The 16,911-nt window shown below is 31.6% G+C and overlaps 1 pseudogene; it reads right to left on the reverse strand.

The window, feature by feature from the left end:
- Positions 1–5,680: 5,680 nt before the first annotated feature.
- On the reverse strand, positions 5,681–9,383 carry LOC129900152 (ABC transporter G family member 11-like; annotated as a pseudogene).
- Positions 9,384–16,911: the final 7,528 nt, after the last annotated feature.

Raw genomic sequence — 16,911 nt, forward strand, 5'->3', positions numbered from 1 at the left:
GAGCTTTGGTGTATACCTAGACAACCCTTTAACTGTTTTTGATTCTCATTAATTTGTTTGTTTCAACCATGAACACTTCTTGGTTCATAAGTGCGTAGAGAACTGGCCTTACCGAATTCTCCTTGAAGCGGCTTACACTTCACACTTACATAAGTGATTTCTAAATGTGCTATTCCGTAGATACACCATTTGATATACTCTGTATCAAACTTAGAAATCATTGAAAAGTCTTAATACCTTTATCCTTGTTACTGAACATTGTCTCATCATCAGATGGACCGTTAGAAATTATTTTGACAATATTGAACCATCATCAATGACTTTGTTTGATCTCCTTGAACCTAGATCTTAGGATCTCCAGTCTTCTAGGTAGAGTTACTGCCACGATGATTTGTCCTCGGCCATAGTCCTATTCTCGTTGATGATCTCTCAACTCCCTCTCTAGTTAGGCCTTTTGTAAGTGAATTCGACACATTATCCTTTGACTTTACATAGTCAATTGTGATAATTCTACTAGAGAATAGTTGTCTAATGGTATTGTATCTTCGTCATATATGCAATTTGGCTATCACAATACATGTATACTGGTGCCAAAGACTTGGGCCAAAAAAAATATCTTTCAAGAAATTTCGAAGCCATTGAGATTCTTCACCGACCTTATTTAGAGCGATAAGCTCAAATTTCATTGTAGAGCGAGCGATACATGTTTGTTTGAAAGATTTCTAAGAGACTGCTCCTTCACCAAGAGTCAATACATATCCACTCGTGGATTTTACTTCATTTGACCCGATGATCCAATTTGCATCATTATATCCTTTCAATACTACTGAATATTTGTTATAATGCAAAATATAGTTTTGAATATGTTTTAATTATACCAAAACTCTTTTCATTGTCATCCAATGATTTTATTTGAGTTTATTGGAATTACTCGTGAATCGACTCAGTTTACTAATAGCACATGTTATATCTGATCGCGTACAATTCATGATATACATCATACTTCTAAATACTCTTGCATAATCCAATTGTGAGTCACTTTCACCTTTATTCTTTTAAAGTATAAAGCTCACATCTATTGGAGTATTAAAAGTACTAAAATTTAAATTTTTGTACTTATATAAGTACCTTTTCAATATAATGAGAGTGTAACAATTCTAAATCTTGTGGAGTTCTAAGGATTCTTATACTTACGATCACATTAGCAACTCCAAAATCTTTCATATCAAAGTTGCTTTCTATCATACGTTTAGTAGCATATATGTCATAAGTGTCTCTATGATGATCAACATGTCATCAACATGCAAACAAACAATGATCTTCTGATTTGAAGTGGCTCTAATGTGAACACATTTATTACATTTATCATTCTTGAATCTATTCACTAACATAGTTTGGTCAAACTTTACATGTCATTGTTTGGATGCTTGTTTTAGTCCATAAAGTGACTTAACAAATTTGCACACTTTCTTTCATTTATCAGGAGCCACAAAGCCCTTGAGCTGTTTCATGTAAAAAATTTCTTCCAATTCTTCATTTGCTATTTTTACATTTATTTGTTGAATTTGAAGGTCATATATCACAACTAATGCAATTAACATTCGAATGGATGTAATCCTAATTATTGTCGGGTATGTGTTGAAAAAATTAAGACTTTCTTTTGTCTAAAGTCTTTGACAACAAGTCTTGCTTTGTAATTGTCAATAGTTCTATCAACTTTCATTTTCCTTTTGAAGATCTATTTTGAACACAAAGTTTTATTTTCTGGAGGAAGATCAACCAACTCCCTAGTATGGTTGCTCAATATTGAACAAATCTCACTATTGACAACCTCTTTCTAAAAGGATGAGTTCGCAAAAGACATAGCTTCTTTGAATGTTTGAGGCTCATGTTCAAGAAGAAAGGTTACGAAATCCTCTCCAAAGGAGTAAATGTCCTTTGAAATTTACTACTACTTTGAATCTTTTTATTAGGTATATTCTCCTTTGGTTCTTTTCGAGGTCATTTAGACCCTTCACTAGAAAATTCAAGTCTAGTTTTATATAGATAGATATGTTCAAAAATCTTAGCATTATCTGATTCATTTATCGTATTGTCATAAATATCCGAATGGTCGAACTTATGAACCAAAAATTGATATGCCTTTACTGTTAGTAGCATATCCAATATGAACCTCCTAGGTTTAGGAACTTGGACTTTGTTTAGACACCCCCACACTTTGAAATATTTCAAGTTGGGCTTTCTTTCTTTCCATCTCTTATATGGAATAGACTGTGTTTTGCTGTGGGGAATTCTATTGCGTAATAGATTTGTTGTAAGGATGGTTTCTCCCCACAAGTTCTATAGTAAAGCTGAACTTATAAGTAAGACATTCATCATTTCTTTTAAAGTTTGATTTTTTCTTTCTGCAATTCCATTTGATTGAGGTGAGTAAGGGGTAGTAGTTTGATGGATGATTTCATTTTCCAAACATAATTCTGCAAAATAAGATTCATACTCTCCACCTCTATCACTTCTTATCATTTTTATCGTTTTACCCAACTAATTTTCAACTTCAGTTTTGTATTGCCTAAAGACTTCTATTGATTCATCATTACCATTCAGCAAATAGACATAACTATAGTGCAATCGTCAATAAAATTTATGAAATATTTTTTTCTACCACAAGATGGTGTTGACTTCATATCACAAATATTATTGTGAATCGACTCTAAGGGAGCGAAATTTCTTTCAATAGATTAATAAGGATGCTTAGCATACTTAGATTCAATACCACTCAAAATTAGGTAAAACTTCTAAGTTGATCAGTTCTCACAGGGTTTTGTGATTGACATGTCCCAAACGTTCATGCCATAAATAATTTGACTCAAGAAAGTAAGAAGGACCAGAAATATTTAGTTTGAAAAGACCCTATGTGAGGTTAACTTTTTCCTACAAATACTTTGTTCTTACTTATTACAGTTTTGTCAAATACAAATATTATTTAAAGTCAACACCTTGTTAGATGTCCTTTTCAAGATGACCTTTTCATAAGTTTCAATTTTGGTTGTTGTAGAATTACCCATGAACATAGTCTTATCGGGTCCAATAAGAGAGCATATGAACCAAATGCTTCTTTATAACACAAAACATGACAACTGATTTTTTTTAAAATCAATATTCATGTCTATACAAATAATTATATTTTAGTAGACATGTATTTTCATGAGATATCACAACACTTTAAGTAACACTTTTTCATAAGAGAACACAACTCTTTTGAATAAGTATACATATTTAATTTAGTAGTTTCATACTAGTCATATCATATTATATACAAGTAAAAGAGAAGCTCAACGACCAAAATATACTCCAAGAATTTTATGGGTCTAACATAATACAAGAATGTCATTCAATTTCATATCTTGTCCTTTCACATTTATATTAGACACCAAATCTAATTTTATCTTTATCACAAGCAAAGAACCCCCACATTTTAAATATGATCTCAAAAATATTTTTCAAGTATTTGAAGATAATTTTCCACATATTTATTTTCTCATGCTTTCAAATGTATACTTTCAACATATATATTGGCAGCATAAAACCTCTTTTAAAGATAATATTCTATAAAAGAATTGTAGTGCTTCCATTTCCTTTGACAATCTTTACATATTGTCAAAGTTTAATTCATAGAGACATCCATTGCAGGCACAAAATCATTAATTTTATGTCATTAGTATGTTTTTTTCCTTCTGTAACAATTAGACAGACCACTTAGTATTTAAAATACTAACACTAAAGACTGGATCTTTGTACGACTTGTTTCTACTTAACAATAAAGTTTTTATATTCTTCAAATCGTCTAATAAATGAACTTTGAATGCTGATGAAGTTTTTTATGACTTCAAATCAGTTTTAAATTCAGGCAGAGCAGAAAACCAAGAGGTTTTAATCTCCAGAAACTAAAAATACAACATTGTTTCTAGTTAACGAAGAAGTTTTTATATTCTTCAAATCGTTTACCCTTTATATTTTTTACGAAATTTTTATACTCTTCAAGTTAAAATATTCATTCAAACAGAGTGTTTAATAAATTGGTGAAGTTTTTATATTCTTCAAACCAAAGGAGTAGAAAATCAAACGATTTTAGTCTCCAAACATCAGACACAATCGAATTTCACATAGAGCAGAAATCTGCACAAGTTTTAGTATCCAAAAGAGAATTAGAAAATCATAATGATATGATTTTATTTTCAAAAAACTTTCCCTCGTTACCAAGTTTGTTGGACTAACTTCAAATCTATGAATGTTAAATTTTATAGAGCTTCCACGTAGTCAGACCAAATAATATTTTCTTTTTTGGAATAAATTTAATATTCGATAAAGGTTTTATAATCTTCAAATCGAATATCAAACTTTTCTTTTCTTCTTCTTTTCTGAAAAAAAAAATGTCTTGGCATCTACGTACTTGGATTAAGATCCTTGAAAGATGCCTCCAATATTGGATGTAATACACACAAAAGTATTTCTCTACCCAATTTTATCACAACATATAATAAACCTTTGAAAATAGTTTGTGAAAACTATTAAGACAATAACACATTATTTAACTTAATCATCTTTAATTTGACCAAGGTTATTGTAAGGGAAAAAAATACTACTTTGTAGTATCATGTCTAAGATTCCTTCATAATGTATTTAATTAGGCATAACAGAATCATATAAATACCATGGCAATGACTTCTAAGATCTGTCGTGCCCTAATCCAAAATCTCAGATACAGAAAAAAAAATATTAAATTCCTTAAGTTGTTAAGCCCGTATCAAAGTTAGCAAATCAAAAATAATATAGATGAAAATAAAAAATAGTATTCGAGTCCACAGAATTCACTGTGTGTCCTTAAGGAATTTAATCCCCTCACTGTACCCGAGGTTATGGATTATTTCCTCCCAAGATAAAACGGCTTAACTATTAAAGAAGTAGCGGTACCTCAAACTTCAATAATTTCAGCGAACTCAAAAGCCAGCAATAAAATTACAAAAAGACTCAACTTTGTTTGTAAAAAAATATATGTAGAAGAGGGAGAAATTCAATGTTCAAAAATGACTAGAAAATCCTTTATTTATAGACAACAAAGAGTAGTGTGAACAGGTGCTTATTGTGGCTTATCAGAAAAGTCACAACCCTTCGCAAAAATCACAACCTTCCAGAAAAGTCACCACTCTTCAAAAAGTCACAACTTTTTGAAAAAGTCACAATCTTTCGGAAAGTCACAATCTTTCTGAACGGTCACAACCCTTTAGAAAAGGTACAACCTTTCGTAAAGGTCGCGAGTAAGTATTTAAACTACAAGTCCCGTGAAGTAATTACTTCAATTCTTTACTAGTTTCCGTACTGAATTTGACACCCATATATGATTATGGGGCTGAATTTAGAATATCTGCAAAATGAATCGTTCACGGGGGGAAAATGTTAACACTAAAGTATGAGACATATTAGTGTTGATTGACTGGGAATGATGTAACTATACTTGTATATTATCGGTTTCAAACACTTCTATGTAGACACACTATTATTTATAGAAAAAAACAGTTTGAGCACTTGATTTTATTTTATTTTCAACTTTGTTTTCTAATTTGATTGATTCCTTGTGATCTAGTTTTTTGGTTCATGATTGTCAGGTCCTTGGAGAAGGCCATTAAGCAAGAGCATATGGTGCCATTGTCTTAATTCTGATTTGCACCATTCTGCTGCATTTTTCTCCTAGCAATGTAACCTCGGAGCCAAGGAGTAACATCCTCGTTGATCTTGATCATGATGAAGAAGATCACGCGGTAGATGATTATCATGGAGAAGATGACACTTAGATCCACCCATTTTGATCTGTTCACATCAATCTGGAATATTTGTTTTAGTGCATATTCACCAGTGATCTTGGGAGGATGAAGACTCTGGTTATCAAATATCAACCCCTTCAAGTCATTTTTGTATTGCCCCTACAGAAACCACCATATTAGAGTCAATGGATTCATACATAGGAATCAAAATAAGACTGGACGGATCTTAACAGATTTTCCATCAAAGGACTACTACATCGATATCTATAGACTATTACATGTAATTATCTTTAAGCTCTGATGATGTAAACATTTCCATTGTAAGTTTATAACAGGTAAAATCAGAAGCAAATTTTTACCTGTACAGCCCAAAAATCGAAAGTCAAGTAAGACACCGGGTAATGCCAGACAGGTTTTGGGATGTCGTTGGGGAGTCTGAAGAACCCAGAGACCAGCATAGATATGCCCTAACACAGCAAACATACACAATTGTTAAAGTGTAGAAAATGGTATGCATTTATACTTCAGATTCTAAGATAAGCTAAAAGATTCGTAGTCTAATAAACGGAAACAGATTAATTTTACTACCAGAATGCCAGCCCCTATGATGATACCCATGAGAAAATTAGGGACAACACTAGCTATGACCATCATCAGGCTCTCAACCGCCGTAATGCTGGCATAAAGGGTCAATACAAAGAACAAATAGTGGGAGAATCCTGGATGGAAGTGGACCATAAAGTAGCAGATGGTACCAGAAAGAATTGCAATCAATATAAGGAATGGCATTGCTGATAACGTGTTGCCTATGACAAATGCAACGACACCATAATGCCCATTCATCCTTTCCCTTTGGAAAACCTGTTTTGATTGACCAAATAATTAGAATTGTGTGGCAATGTATCATTATATAGTTAAGGTAGCTTTTTCAAGAGTATCAAACGAAATACGAACTTTCATATCCTCCACGAATGAAGGGAAACCTCCTATTGACATGAATGTCATAAATCCAAAGATGAAAGATGCACATGCACATCTTGCCTGCATAATGTCAACTTGATAAATAAAGCAAAAAACGCGTCTTCTTGTAAGAGACATTAATTACAAGGGATCAAGTTAAAAATCCCATTAGGAGAAACAAGTTACCTGGATGGAGTTATACTTGGTTCCCACATTAAAATAGATGGTTCCAACGCAGATGGAGACCACTAAGTAGATCACGGCCCTCAGCCAGTAATAACCAAAGTCTCTTGACATATTAACAAACGAACGTTTGGTTAAGGTGTAGAACTGCATAAAGAAACTACCCTGGCTACCGTTAGAATCTAGCAATGCTCCTTTCTGTTACAAAAAAGAAAAAGAAAAGAAGGATTCACATTTGGCGAGAGAAGAAATTAGACAGATGATGAAAGAATCAAGATCAAGGTTTGGTACATTAAAACTTACAACTTTGGACATTTCTTCTACTGTTTCATTTGCTACGTAGCAATACTGAGAATGACGATAGAAGTCACAAAAAGTAACCGACTATAATAGAACAAAAACTAATAAACCGTGCCTTCCTTAACATACGCCGAGGCGTTCTTCGTAACACAAACATTTTTTCTCCTCTGTTCTCCTTTTTTTTCTTTTATTCTAGCCTCCTTATTTTGTTGTATTTTATAACACGTTATCAGCACGAAGCTCTAATTTTTATAAAATTAACTTCTATATCAGGTATATCTACTGAAGAAATTTAATTTTCAGTTGTCTTTGTTATTTTAAAAAAAAAAATTATCATGTCAAACTTGTCAAAATTGGAGTTTGTGTCACTTGATATTTCTGGCAAAAATTATCTGTCATGGGTACTTGATGCTGAAATCCACCTTACCGCTAAGGGTCTTGGTGATGCTATAATTGAAGGAAATACAGCATCAAGTCAGAATAAAGCAAAGGCTATGATTTTTCTTCGTCATCATCTAGATGAAAGCCTGAAAATGGAATACTTGACAGTGAAAGATTTACTTGAATTGTGGAAAGACTTAAAAGGGAGGTATGACCACCTCAGGGCAACGGTATTGCCAAGGGCTCGTTATGAATAGATGCACTTACGGTTTCAAGACTTTAAAACTGTAATTGAATATAATTCTGTTGTATTTAGAATAACTTCCCAATTAAAATTATGTGGGGAAACTATAAATAATGAGGACATGTTAGAAAAGACACTAACTACTTTTTATGCCTCTAATGTGATATTACAGCAGCAATACCGTGAAAAAGATTTTCAAAAATATTCTGAATTGATCTCATGCCTTCTGGTGGCTGAGCAACATAATGCCCTTTTAATGAAAAATCATGAAGCTCGTCTCACTGGAACTGCTCCGTTACCGGAAGCAAATATGGTAAAAGCACATGACCAATCTGAAAGAAGACAAAATAAAAATCATGGTCACAATAATGTGCGTGAGCGTGGCAATGGCAGAAGATGATTTAATAATCGCCGTGGTGGTGGTCAACATAAAAGGGAGAACAATATAAGTTCTCAAAATGGCCCTTCAAGAAGTATCTGTCATCGTTGTGGCATGAAAGACCACTAGAAAAAAGAATGTCGAACGCTTGAGCATTTTGTAAGGCTTTATCAAAATTCATTCAAAAGAAAGGCAAATAGAGGTGGTGCCTCTTCTTCTAATGCTTGGATAGAGTCACACTTGGCGTTTGAAAATAATGTTGAGGCAAGACTTTCGCATAATAATAATATTGAAGCAAATCTGACTTTGAAGGGTGACGGTTTTAATGACCTCAATGATATTACTCATTTGGATGTTGAAGACTTCTTTAAGGATTATAATTGATGTTTAATTTCATTGTATGATTTTTAATATATGTCCTTTGAATTATCGTGTTTTTACGTTTATCTACTAAAAAAAGGAAGTTAACCAGTGGTGAGGTATTACAATAATGTGAATTTTTTTAGGGAATAAAATTTGAGTGATGTTCAAAGTTATATTTTAATTATGCACTTAATATACAACCTAATAAGTTTGACAGTTATAATTACACATCTACACCTACCTATTAATCATGTTATTCATAAGGATGTGGATTTGATATAATAAAGTATATAACAAACATTTATTATTGAATGAAATAAATACTACTCATTATGAATTTGTATGTTTATTATCAGTATGTTAGTGTTCATACAGAATATGTCATTCATATATGATAGTAATCAGTGTTTTAATTCAATCACCATTATGTTTGTATGAACGATCAATACATAACGTGATTTACTTAGATATAATTATAATACAAGTTTGCATATGTTTTGGTGTTTCGAATTATATCATCATATTATTAACACAACACACCACATGGTATTTGAATAGTTAGTTTATTATAAAATATTGATTTACATTGTTATATTACTTATTGATGTGATGTTAATAGCAACATATGCAAATTATTACTAAAACTTGGTTTATTACTTTTGAATTATACATGTTTTTGAATTATGTGATCGAGCAATTGCACACCATATTATTATATATTTCTATTTATGCTAAATCACTCATATACCACCATATTTGTATCTATATCTATATAACCATTACATTTATCTCTACTACATTAATTCATGATTCATTCTTTATTATGTTACTACATGTTAATATATCATACCTTTTAACTTAACTTATGTGAATATTGTTTTTATTACTTATTTCTTATAATGTATTTTTATTTTATTAAGATAAATAAATTCTTCAGTCTTCAATTGGATCCAAGATGAGTAATGGAGATATGTGCCTTTGGGATAGTGCCACAACTCATACAATATTAAAAAAAAAAAAAATTTGTCATTTAATTATGAAAAAGGCCTATGTCAATACAATATCTGGTAATACAAAATTGATTGAAGGTTCTGGAAAAGCGGTCTTATTACTACCTGGAGGAACTATATTGGTAATTGATAATACATTATATTGTAGTAAGTCTCAAAGAAACTTGTTAAGTTTAAAGGTTATCCGCCAAAATGGTTATCATATTGAGACTGCAAATGAAGGAAATGTTGAATACATTTATATGACTACAATAAATATGGAGAAGAAAATTGTGCATGAAAAATTACCTACACTTTCTTTTGGATTGTACCATATAAATATTGGTACTGTTGAATCACATGCCATAGTAAACAAAAGGTTTACTGATTCTAATGATTTTATCATTTGGCATGACCGATTGGGCCATCCCTATTATAATATGATGCATAGAATTATTGAGAATTCACATGGACACACTTTGAAGAATCAGAAAATTCTTCAACCTAAGGAATTCTCTTGTGTTGCTTGTTCCCAAGGAAAACTGATTATTAAGCCATCAGCAACTAAGGTTGAGATTGAATCTCCTGCATTTCTGAAACGTATACAGGGTGATATATGTAGGTCAATTCATCCTTCATGTGGACCATTTAAATATAATATGGTCTTGATAGATGCATCTACAAGATGGTCACATGTGTGCCTATTATCAACTCGCATCATGGTTTTTGCGAGATTGTTAGCTCAAATTATAAGGTTAAGAGCACAATTTCTAAATTATGCAATAAAGACAATTCATCTTGATAATGCTAGTGAATTTACATCTCAATCATTTAATGATTATTGTATGTCGGTGGCAATAAAAGTTGAGCATCTGGTTGCTCATATCCATACTTAAAATGGTCTAGCAGAATCATTGATTAAACGCCTCCAATTGATAGCTAAACCATTGTTGATGAGGACAAAACTTCCTATTTCAGTATGGAGGCATGCTGTTTTGCATGCAGCAGCACTTATGCGCATAAGGCCAACAAATTATCATGAATTTTCCCCATTACAGTTGGCTTTTGAAAGGGAGCCAAATATATCTTATCTTAGAATATTTGGGTGTACGGTATATGTCCCAATTGCTCCACCGCACCGCACAAAGATGGGTCCCCAAAGAAGGTTGGAAATATATGTTGGGTATGAATCTCCTTTTATTATAAAATATTTAAAACCTATGACTGGATATTTATTTATGGCAAGATTCGCTGATTGTCATTTTGATGAATCAGTGTACCCAACATTAGGGGAGAACATAAATAGTTGAAAAATGAGATAGATTGAAATTCATTGTCACTATCTCATTTAGATCCTCAAACAATCAATGTGAGCAAAAAGTTCAAAAGATGATTTATTTGCAGAATATTGCAAATCAACTGCCGGATGAATTTACTAATCTTCCATGGGTTACTAAATCGCATATCCCAGCTGCTAATGCTCAAGTTTGAGTTGATGTCCCGATTGGACAACTTGTTCAGACAAATGAGTCTAAGCCACGCTTAAAACGTGGAAGACCAATTGGTACCAAAGACGAAAATCCTCGAAAAAGGAAAGGGTTAAATGATCAAGATGATTATAATTTGGAGGCAAGTGCTCAAGAAGAGCCCAGAGACACAACAAATGGTGATACCATCAAGGAGGTCCAAGTATCTGAAAATAATGAGAATGAAGAAATCTCAATAAGTTATGTCTCGACAGGAAAAAGATGGAACCAAAATGATATTGTGGTCGATAATATTTTTGCTTATAATGTTGCCATTGAAATAATGCAACAAGATGAGGATCTTGAACCAAAATCTGTTGATGATTGCAGACAGAGAAATGATTGGCTAAAATGGAAGGATGCAATTCAAGCAGAGTTAACTTCACTTGAAAAACGTAAAGTTTTCGGATCAATAATTTGAACACCTGAAGGTGTCAAGCCAGTAGGGCACAAATGGATTTTTGTAGCCCAAGATTTTTCGCAAAGACCTGGCATTGACTATATAAAAATATGTTCCCCTGTGGTGAATGCAATTACCTTCAGATATCTAATGAATTTGTCAGTTCATGAAAAGCTTGAAATGCACCTAATGGGCGTGGTCACTGCCTATTTATATGGCTCATTGGACCACGATATTTTTATAAAAATTCTCAAAGGGTTCAAAGTGTCTGAAGCAAACAAGGATTCTCGAGAAACTTGCTCAATAAAGCTTCAGAAATTCTTATACGGGTTGAAACAATCAGGCGCATGTGGTACAATCGTCTTAGCGAATATTTGCTAAAAGAAGGATATAAAAATGATTCAATTTGCCCTTGTGTCTTTATGAGAAGGTCTCGATCTGAATTTGTGATAATAGTAGTATATGTTGATGATTTGAATATTATTGGAAATCCAGAAGAACTTGCAAATGCAGTAAAATATTTGAAAAATGAGTTTGAAATAAAAGACCTCGGAATGACAAAATTTTGTCTTGGTCTACAAATTGAATATTTTATAAATGGTATATTTGTCCATCAGTCAACATATACTGAAAATATTTTTAAAAGATTTTATATGGATAAAGCACATCCATTGAGTACCCCAATGGTTGTAAGATCTCTTGATATTAATACAGATCTATTTCAACCTCATGAAAATGATGAAGAGCTTGTTGATGCTGAAATATCATACCCTAGTGCAATTGGTGCATTAATGTATCTTGCCAACAATTCTAGACCAGATATAGCTTTTTCAGTAAACTTGTTAGCAAGATTTAGTTCTTCCCCAACGCGAAGACACTGGAATGGAATTAAGCATATATTCAGATACCTTCGAGGTACCATTGATATGTGATTGTTTTACTCAAATGAATCCATGTCTCAATTGATCGGTTACACAGATGTGGGATATTTATCTGATCCCCATAAAGGTCGGTCGTAGATAGGCTATTTATTTACATGTGGTGGTACAGCTATATCATGACGTTCAACAAAGCAAACTATGGTTGTCACTTCCTCAAATCATGCAGAGATAATAGTCATTCATAAAGCAAATCGGGAATGTGTTTGGTTAAGATCAATAATTCAACACATTCAAGAAACATGTGGTCTTTCTTTGACAAAAGATGCTCCAACAATATTGTATGAAGACAATGCTGCATGTATAGCTCAATTAAAGGGAGGATACATCAAAGGAGATAGAACAAAATATATTTCACCAAAATTCTTTTTTACTCATGATCTTCAAAAGAAAGGTGAAATAGATGTTCAACAAGTTCGTTCAATTGATAATTTAGTAGATATGTTTACCAAAGCATTGCCAACTTCAATCTTTGAGAAATTGAGGTATAAAATTGGAATGCGGCGTCTTCGAGATATTAAGTGATGTTTTCATCCGGGGGAGCAAAATACGCACTGTACTCTTTTTCCCTTAGCCAAGGTTTTGTCCCACTGGGTTTTTCTAATAAGGTTTTAATGAGGCAGCACTCAAGGCGTATTATCATATGTGTGTACTCTTTTTCCTTTATTAGGCTTTTTTCCATTGGGTTTTTCCTAATAAGGTTTTAACGAAGCACAACATCTATGGGGGTTCAAAATAACTACTATGTATATTGTTTCTTGTAAGGTTTTAATGAGGCACATTTTATGTGGACATCCAAGGAGGAGTATTAAGGAGTAGTGAATGTCCATTTAAGATCCACTAATTAGTATAGTGAATGTCCATTTAAGATCCACTAATTAGCATAGTGAATGTCCATTTCTAGAACCACTAATTAGCAAGTTGACAATTTTCTTTCCCTTGTCTTCTCCTCCTATTACTATATATATATATGGCTATTCTTGAGATGTAAAATGTGTGATAACAAAAGAAAGCATAGATATTGCAATACACAACAAACATTTTTTCTCCTTTGTTCTCCTTTCTTATCTTTTACTCTAGCCTCCTTATTTTGTTGTATTTTATAACAAGCAACAAATAATTGGTCAGCTATTTTTTCACGTACAACTATCGGTAATGAATGTACATATCTTAAAATAGCCTGATTTCTGACCAGATGCGGACCCACGTGGTGAGGAGAAGGTCACGTGCACTCGTTATCTCAAATAATGCATACGTTCATAAAATTGTACTATACTTTGGTTTGAGTTCTCCTATTCAAACCTCAGAATTTTATGGCCTTATGTTTAGTTGAATTTCAGAGTTTTTCGTCTAAAGTTTGGTGTGGCTTGTCAAGGTCATATTCAAACATGTATGATCGATGTACTTGTAAAAAAGCATTAAATTTCAGTTATATTTGTCTGAATATTTTTTTAAAATAAGAAAAGTTTTTCTTTCAAATTTTAACGATCTAAAACACGATTCAATACCCAAATTTACTACAAATAAGCGTAAATTTAAAATATAAGTTCAATATATCATAAATAACAAACGTCAATCACAATTTGTCAAAACAGTAACACATCTAACAAATTTATTTAACACTTTTTAATTATTTTTTTCATGTATGCCTATACTTCGGTCATGTAAAAATTGTCTAGAATTTCAATTATGGGTGTGTGGATCCTTTTGTCCCCCCCAAAGAAGAGAAAATGTTCTTCATTTTTCAATAATCCAACACACCATTCAATATCCAAGTCGACTTCAAACAAACTCAAATTTGAAACACAAGTTACACATGTCATAAAGAAGAAACATCAATAATCAATTTGTCAAAATAATAATAAATTTAACAATTACATTTACTATTTTTTGAAACAGATTTTTTATCTGAAATTAACTGAGTAATGATTACTTATTCAAAATAAAAAAGTCCATAGTCAAAAGGGCAATTTTTTATCAGAAAAATGCCAAAAAAAAGTAACTGATTTCAGAAAGAAACCAAAGGGGCAAAGGTTTTTGTGCTCTTGCGCCTTGCCTTTATCCCGGACGTTATATAAATGTCAAAGACAAATCGCATAGCCCTATACGCCTTATAAGGCGCAAACTCATATTTGTGGATCACTCTCCTTTACTCCATTCTCCACTGTGTCACCTACCTGAAATGGAAGACACACAATTATGAGCAGAATACATATTACTACTACAGTATACTAACCTCGTCACTTCTACTCTTCTTATATCAACGTTTCGAAGAACATTAAAGAAACTCGGATCACTAAATCTTGCAAAAAACATGGAAATAGGATCAACAAATATCTTTGACATACGGATTTTGGAAAAATTGAATCAACAAGTTTCACATGTTTTTAATGATAGAGCCGGAAAACCATAAACATACTTAATGACAGGGGCGTACATAGGTTGGTTTGGTTTGATTTTTTATTAAAAAATAATTAAATCAATTATATTGGTTTATTAAACCTATAAACCAAATTAAATCAATCTAACGTCGTTTTTTCGGTTTTGATTTTAGTCGTTTCTTTCATTTTTTTCCGGTTGTTTCATAAATATATTTTTACAATTAATCATGATTGAAAATAAATCAAATTAAAGAGTTTGTTTCCTTGATCGTGTGATTTAATCCAGCACTTGAATTTCTCAATTGAAGGTTGTTCTCTTGATTGTGTGATTATAATGTTTAATGACATCGCAAAAACACAATATATATCAATTATTTTAGTCATATTACAAACTCAAATATGAAATATCTGAAAACATTGAAAGTTATAAACTAATTTTAAAAATACTTAGAAAGTATATTATAATAAATATTTTATTGTGTATAAAAAAATTAATTTTATATGTATTGTATCGGTTGGGTTTGATTTCGGTCTGATTATTTTCTGTTAATATCAAATCAAACCAATAATTATCGATTTTTTTTTTCAACACCAAACCAATTAAATCAAACTACAAGTCAATTTTCTTATCGATTTAACTTGATTGGTCGGTTTGATTTGATTTGTACACACCTATAACGACTTGCTGTCTTTGACATGCTCCAGGATCCACATATTCCCAAACTTAACTTTCAATCCACACCAAATTGGCAAAAGAAATTTCTCAATTCTCTTTTTTATTTTAGTAGGAAAAAATCCATTGTTTTTTATCTTCCAAATTGCTATGGGTGATTCATTAAAAAAAAATTACTTAAATAAGCAAAGCTTTTAAATTTTAAACAAATAACTTCAACAGAGATTATGAAAATTCATACAGGGGAGGCAGAGTTGTTCCTTACCATAAAGGGATTCTAGTTTTAAATTTAAAAAGAAAAAAAAAACAGAACAAAAAAAAGATAAAAATTAAAATCCCAATATTTAGACATTTTTACAAAAGAATGTTGCTTTTTGGCTTCGAACTCTAAAATAAAATGCAAAGTAGATAGTATTGTTTATACTTTGTTTGGATGGTTGTTATGTATTGTTTCATAATGTATTGTATTGACTATATTGTTTTAATGAATGCACTGTTTGGATAGATTGTATCGTTCTCTGTCGTTACATAATATCACACATCCATAATTTGAATGATAAACTTACCAAAAAATAGGATACGGAATAGAGTTACTATGAAAAGATATGGTAAAAGATGAAATATAATTATTAAAATAATAAATAAATATAAAATAAAAAAAATATTAAGGTAATGAAGCGATCAAACAAAATCAGTTGTTACATAAAATGAGTTTTTTCATCGTTACCTAATGATGAATTTAAACAATACAATATAATAAAATTTAAGTATAATTAAAATAAAGTATAAACAATACTATCTTTCACTTAAACACCTCAAATAAGCCCTGTACATTTTGAACACCTAAGATAAGGTTGGACTGTGTCATTTTAACACTTTTTGCTTACTTGGCAACTTGTGTGATTTTCACTTCAAATAGGCGCGTGAAGAGCCCAAAAAATCATATTTTTTATTTTATTTTTATTTTATTTTTATTTTCTCCTTCTTCTTCCCCTTCTCCTTTCTTCTTCTTTATTCTTTTTCTATATCTTCTCTGTTTAATATTCTGCCATTAACGAATCTTTCACACTTAATATCTTGTTCATCGGAAAAAATGAAGACCGCCACCATTCTCTAAGAGTATGTGACATTTTTTTTTGTATAAAATCAAAAACAAATTTTAAATTCATGAAACTTCATTTTCTCTTCGAGATTTTATCCCAACATGTTACTATATCAATGTAATTATAGATCTGACATATTAATCAAAGTTGACAAAAACAAAAGAAAGAAGAAGAAAAAGTTCATCAAGAGAAGAAATAAGATCTGAGTTTCAAGAAATTTTTGACTAACTCCATTTTTTTCGACAATAATTATACAAATTTGTTAATCTAAT

The sequence above is a fragment of the Solanum dulcamara genome, chromosome 8, assembly GCF_947179165.1.
Source record: "Solanum dulcamara chromosome 8, daSolDulc1.2, whole genome shotgun sequence".
Taxonomy (NCBI): domain Eukaryota; kingdom Viridiplantae; phylum Streptophyta; class Magnoliopsida; order Solanales; family Solanaceae; genus Solanum; species Solanum dulcamara.